Source organism: Gossypium hirsutum, chromosome D07 (assembly GCF_007990345.1).
Source record: "Gossypium hirsutum isolate 1008001.06 chromosome D07, Gossypium_hirsutum_v2.1, whole genome shotgun sequence".
In the NCBI taxonomy this organism is placed as follows: Eukaryota; Viridiplantae; Streptophyta; class Magnoliopsida; order Malvales; family Malvaceae; genus Gossypium; species Gossypium hirsutum.
The window spans coordinates 15,290,981-15,297,284 of record NC_053443.1 but is presented as its reverse complement, the minus strand read 5'-3'; the positions used below and the strand labels follow the sequence as shown (position 1 = coordinate 15,297,284).

General features: G+C 33.4%; 1 long non-coding RNA gene across 1 annotated transcript; it reads right to left on the bottom strand.

Annotated features, from left to right (window-relative positions):
- On the bottom strand, window positions 1-6,005 carry LOC107956651 (uncharacterized). The gene is made up of 3 exons (XR_005916160.1): window positions 5,919-6,005; window positions 186-251; window positions 1-85 (listed from the first exon to the last, which is right to left on the bottom strand). It is a non-coding gene; the product is annotated as an uncharacterized lncRNA (long non-coding RNA).
- Window positions 6,006-6,304: the final 299 nt, after the last annotated feature.

Sequence of the window (6,304 nt, the reverse complement as noted above, 5' to 3'; positions counted from 1 at the left end):
CTTTCACCGAAACTCAAATTTTTTACATTTTGAGGACACACCTGTTTTGGGTTTGATGCAAACACACTTCCAAACAAACCAGCACCTAAAAATGACAATCTAAAACCCTAAAAATCAACCATATTTCACAATCAAACTGAAATCATGAAATCGACAATAGTTCAATTCAAGCGATCATCACTTACCTCAACACCCAAACGATTACAACTAAGATTCCGCAATAGGGGAGCCCCATTATTCACGATCCACCGCTGCCAAAACAAAAAATAAAGTTCTAACCGGCAATTTAGAAAACGAAAACTACAGAAATACCAGAATTCCCACTTACCAAATAACCGAAGGAAAACGAAAAAACAGAATACAGTAACTTGATGACGGATTAAAACAAAATAGAAGGGAAATAGCAAAAAGAAATGAAAAACAAAAGAGTAGAGAAAAGTAACAGAAAATTGACGTCGAAAATTGAGGAAGAAAAATAAAAATTTGAAAAACAACTAGAAAAATAAAAGATATACAACATATCCCCTATTTTTCTCCCACTAACCCACAACTACCATAGAATTTCGATACCGAAACTCTAGTCAACAAAGCAAAAATTAACACACTTGCTCATACAAGGATTCGAACATAGGACCTCCAACACCCTAACTCCTTACCACTCAAACCAACAAGCTCATTCTGATATGAATTAGCGAACAATTTAACATAAGCCCATTCAATAAGAGTAAGGCTTGGATAAAAAAAATAACAAAATTTGGCAACAATGAGACTTGAACCCAAGACCTCACACACACCTCAGAACACTTAACCATTAAAGCATATACACGTTTATGTCAAAGATTTACAAAAACAGAAACAAATTAAGTGGGGCGTTACAATTATCATCTATAATCATGGCCCTTGGATGTTAAAGGTTTAATTAATATCTATATATAATAATTACATGAGTTAAAAAGGGAAAAGATGGGTAAGTTGATTGGCCGTGTCTTTTTGGGATCATCGTGTGGCGTATTTGGAAGAATCGCAACTTGTTTATTTTTCAAGGCATTTCGTGGAGCTTTAATGAAATCATTAAAATCTCATATAGCTGGGCAAAATAATATTCCTCAGGTTTAATTCTCCCATCTCATAAACCATAGAGTTATCCCCATCGATCTATAGCCAACAGCTGGGTGTGTTTAAAGACAGATGGTCCGGTTAAGATTTACGATGGTTTTGTAGCTGATGGAGGCCTTGTGCAGGATCATAATGGTGAGTGGATCATTGGGTTCTCCAGATATTTGGGTAATTGTACAGTGATGGAGACGGAGCTTTGGGGGATCTTGGATGGGTTGAAACGGAGCTTTGGGGGATCTTGGACGGGTTGATCCTTATTTTGGATCAACACTTAAAGAGGATTCTTATTTAAAAGGATAGTATTAAAGCTATTAACGCCATCATTGATGGTTCTTCGGGAAACTCTAATTTTGCCCTAGTCAGAAGAATTCATCATACTCTGAAAAAGGTAAAGCAGTGGGAAATTGAGCATATTCCCAGAGAAGAGAACTCAATTGCCAATATGCATGCTAAGACAGTTCTTCATAAGAGACTAGGCCTAAGACTATTTGAAGATCCTACTTTGAGGATCTAGTTTATTTATTTTGTATCTTTATTTCATTCACCAAAAAAAAGGTGAGGAAGTGATCATTTATCATTCTTTCTTTCCGTACTAGTTTTGATCATGGGTCGGGTCATTCATCTAGGCCTAAGGTCTTTCCGAAAAGTAGAAGGGTTTGGAAAAAATATATAGGTTCAAAAAATAGGCTTGGATAAAAAATAAGACCAATTTTCTAAATGAGTCGGGCCTCGGGTAGGATTTTTTGCCCTAACCCGATCTAAATTAGCCTAAACTTTATTTTTGTTGTTGTTGTTTTGTTGTCATTTTGCTAATATATTGCTACTATTTGTTATTATTGTTTGGATATTATATAACTCTTGTTTTATTATTAATTTTACTACTATTTTAGAGGCATTTGCTTGTTAATGTTATTACTATTTCATTAATGTATTTTAAATTTGTTGGAAAATATTTATTTTAATATTTTTAGTGTATTTGATGTATTATATTTTTTAAATTGGTTTTATATAAAAATAATCTAAAAAATTTAATACAAGTGGGCTAGGCTCAGGTTTAGCATTTTTAATATGGGTCGGGCTTGGGGTAAAATTTTAAACCTATTTTTCAAGCCAAGCCTAGGCCTAAAAAATGAGCCTAAATTTTTGCATTTTTTCCATAATTTTCTATTTTGTAACCTATGCTTTGTAGTACAATATGATGTAATCATACTGACTACAGATATTGGTAATCAAAACCAGCATGGGAATCCTAGGACTCGCTTTCACCATAGGTAAGATAACGTCAGAGATCATGTCAGAATCCAATTTAGGTGATCCTATGACATACTTGCAACAACACGAGTATTTCAAAATGAGTAAGATAATGTCAGATATCAAGTCATAATCCATTCTCGAATAATCATGTGACGTACTTACGACAATACAAGCATATGGAACATTATATTTTTTAATTGTCTAGAACTCCATCTTTTTTCCCATAGATGTCATGATTATCCATGGACATTTGCTGTTACGCATTACGCACTTCACCTCAAATTTTTCTGATCAAGATTTTATAGCATGAAAATTGACCCCATGCTTTATGCTATACAGCTTCATTACAACAACAAAAGCATCTTTTGAGGAAAACTCCATTCCAACTTGTAAATCAATGACATTTAATGAAGAACTTGCATGGCTCGATCTTTTGTGAGGAAGTTCTAGAAATTCTAACCCACTTTCTGCATGAAGGTCGACATTATACATGTAGAGTGAATGTGCATATAGCGTGAAATCTGAATAGGTTCCTCCAGCATTTTTTGGACCTTCACCGTCAGAACCATTTTCTTCTGGTTCAGTAGGAACCAACTATGGTTCAGAAAATAATGAAATTTCTGAACGATCTGGCCTAGACTTCCAAATTTAATCATTATTAGTTTCAAATCCCTCTCTTAGCTCTCTATTTGTTATCAACCCAATTGCATGTCCAAGTTGGATGTCCCTTCACCCGTGCAGGTAGTAGGGAGTACATCACCTGTTCTTGTAAACCCTATGTTAAAACCAAAATCACTTACAAATTGCCCACCGGTGTAACTTGATGGCATACATGTATAAGTGTTTCCATCATAGAGTATCGATGTTCGGAAGTTGAAATCAAAAGCACTCACAGGATGCCATGTTAGGGTACTGAAGTTTGGGTTACCAACTAACCTTGATAGCTGGACGAACTACGCACCAAAGTTGAAATTGAGGCTGAAACAGATGAATGTCTTCACATTGATAATTCCAACATTTCATGATAGGAGTTTTGTAACAATGTTGTGAATCCACCACACAATCGTGCGGTTGGAATTTCTGCTTCTTGTTACATTTTAGCATTAATTGGAACTATTGTCGAACTCAGAGCATGTAACACCCCTTACCCGTATCCAACACCGGAATAGGGTACGAGGCATTACCAAAACACATACACTTGTAAACGTATTTAACCGAGTTATAAAATTTCATCAAAATTAAAACTTTCAAAAATAATTAACATGTTTCTATAACTTTTCACAATATATCCTCAAAATATTATAATCATAATAATTAGGGCCTGCGAGACCCGATACATACTCATGCAATTTAATGCTTCATTTCCATTTCATTCAATTCGCAATTTCTCATGCTCATAATTTAAATCATATCACTAGAAATTTCCATTTAATTCACGTACAATTCAATGACATCAAATTCAAAACTAATACGTATTTACCATTTAACTCAATGTTTATTGATTATACCATTCAATAACACATTTATGAAATTCTCAATTTAGCAATGAAAATATCACTTTAGTTTGAATAACAACATCGTCCTGATATAAATACACTACCACTTATCCATTTCCTTTAATTCTTTTGGGCCCATTTGTCACTTACCATCCTTAATCAAATTAGGGAACGGTCACGGAAAATTGAGTACTTCACTTTCACTTTGCCATAGTATAACTATGGTCTTACGTATGATCACTTATCACTTGTCCCTGATCAGATAAGTGTAGCCACCTATCACTTTGTTTCTTGATCAGATAAGTGTAGCCACTTATCACTTTGTTTCTTGATCAGATAAGTGTAGCCACTTATCACTTTGTCTCTTGATCAGATAAGTGTAGCTAAAGCTATCACTTATCACTTTGTCTCTTGATCAGATAAGTATAGCCGAAGCTATCACTTATCACTTTTCACTTGTCACTTGATCAGATAAGTGTAGCCGAAGCTATCACTTATCACTTTGTCACTTGATCAGATAAGTATAGCCGAAGCTATTACTTATCACTTTCCACTTGTCACTTGATCAGATAAGTGTAGCCGAAGCTATCACTTATCACTTTGTCACTTGATCAGATAAGTATAGCCGAAGCTATTACTTATCACTTTCCACTTGTCACTTGATCAGATAAGTGTAGCTAAAGCTACCACTTATCACTTTGTCACTTGATTAGAAGTACTCAAATCCGGCGTTCCGCTCAATTTGATCATTTATTCATATATCAGGCTTACCAACATGTGTTAATTCATAAACCATTCATGGTATTATTTCATGCCAAATCATATACTGAATATACCATACACACATACTATGAAACTTTATTTTCTCACATGAGCTTAAACCATGACCAATAATGCACAAAAATAAGCATCATTCATATTTCATCGTTTATGAGTTATAATCAAACATATGACCATTTATACACGAATCATTCATATATTTCCCAATTTTCCTCCTCCTCCTCTCCATTCCACATCCTTAATGTGTATAACACACTTAAACAACATTAACCATAATTTCAATATTCACTAACATGTATATTCAAAGCTGTTTATCCGAGTCAGAGTCACTAAATTATTTTTATCTGGAGCTACAGAGCTCCAAATTAAGATCCGTTAATTTTCCCTGAAACTAGACTCACATATCTTCATACCATAAAATTTTCATAATTTTTGGTTCTGCCAAATAGTACAGTTTATTCTTTAAAGTTTCCCCTGTTTCGCTGTCTGACAGTTCCGACCACTCTTCACTAAAAATTAATTATCTCATTGTACAGAATTCGGATGATGCTTTAGCTTGTTTCTTCTAAAAATAGACTCATTAAGGATTCTAACCATATAAACTATAACTCATAATCATTTTTGTACAATTTTTAATTATTTTCCAAATTCAGAACAGGGGAACCCGAATTCATTCTGACCTTGTCTCACAAAATCTATTATATCTAATGATTTACAATTCCATTGCTCACATCATTTCTTTTATAAGAAACTAGACTCAATAAGCTTTAGTTTCATATTTTATTCATCCTCTAATTCAATCTCTACAATTTTTGGTGATTTTTCAAAGTTACACTACTGCTGCTGTCCAAAACTGCTTTAGTGCAAAATGTTGATTTCCATTTTGCCCCAAATTTCACAGTTTATACAATTCGGTCCTTTCTCAATTAACCCCTCAATTAATCTAATTTTCTCAATTAGTACTTTACTAGACATTATAAGTTGTTACACAACTATTGAAATTCAGAATTTCCACATATAACTCTATCTTCAAACTCTTTTACTATTAGGTCCCAAACATTCACTTTCTATTCAATTCTTTCAATAAAATCAGCATATGAACAATTTAAAGCTCTAATTTCATGCTAAATCATCATATACTTCCAGCACATATTCATATCAACTTTCAACTTCTTTCATAAAATCAAAAACTAATGGATTTAACAAGTGGGCCTAGTTGTAAAAGTCATAAAAATACAAAAATTTCAAGAAATAGTCAAGAATTGAACTTACTTGTAATAAAATATGAAGAACCAGCTTGAAGAAGCCCTTCCATGGTGTTTTATCTGATGAGAATTCAGAAAAAATGAAGAGAAATCTAGATAATTCCACTTGGGTCCTAACTTTATTAAGCAAATTTTGCAATTTTCCAATTTTGCCCTTAATTCTCCTTACTTTCTTGCTGATTTCATGCCTCTGCCGTCCAGCCCAAATAGACCTTGGGTCTATTTGCCTTTTAAGCCCTCTTCCTTTTATCATTTAAGCTATTTAATCATTTCCCAAAATTTTGCATTTGTTACAATTTAGTCCTTTTTGTTCAATTAATTATCGGAACTTTAAAATTTCTTAACGAAACTTTAATACTAACTTTTTAACACTCCATAAATATTTATAAAAAT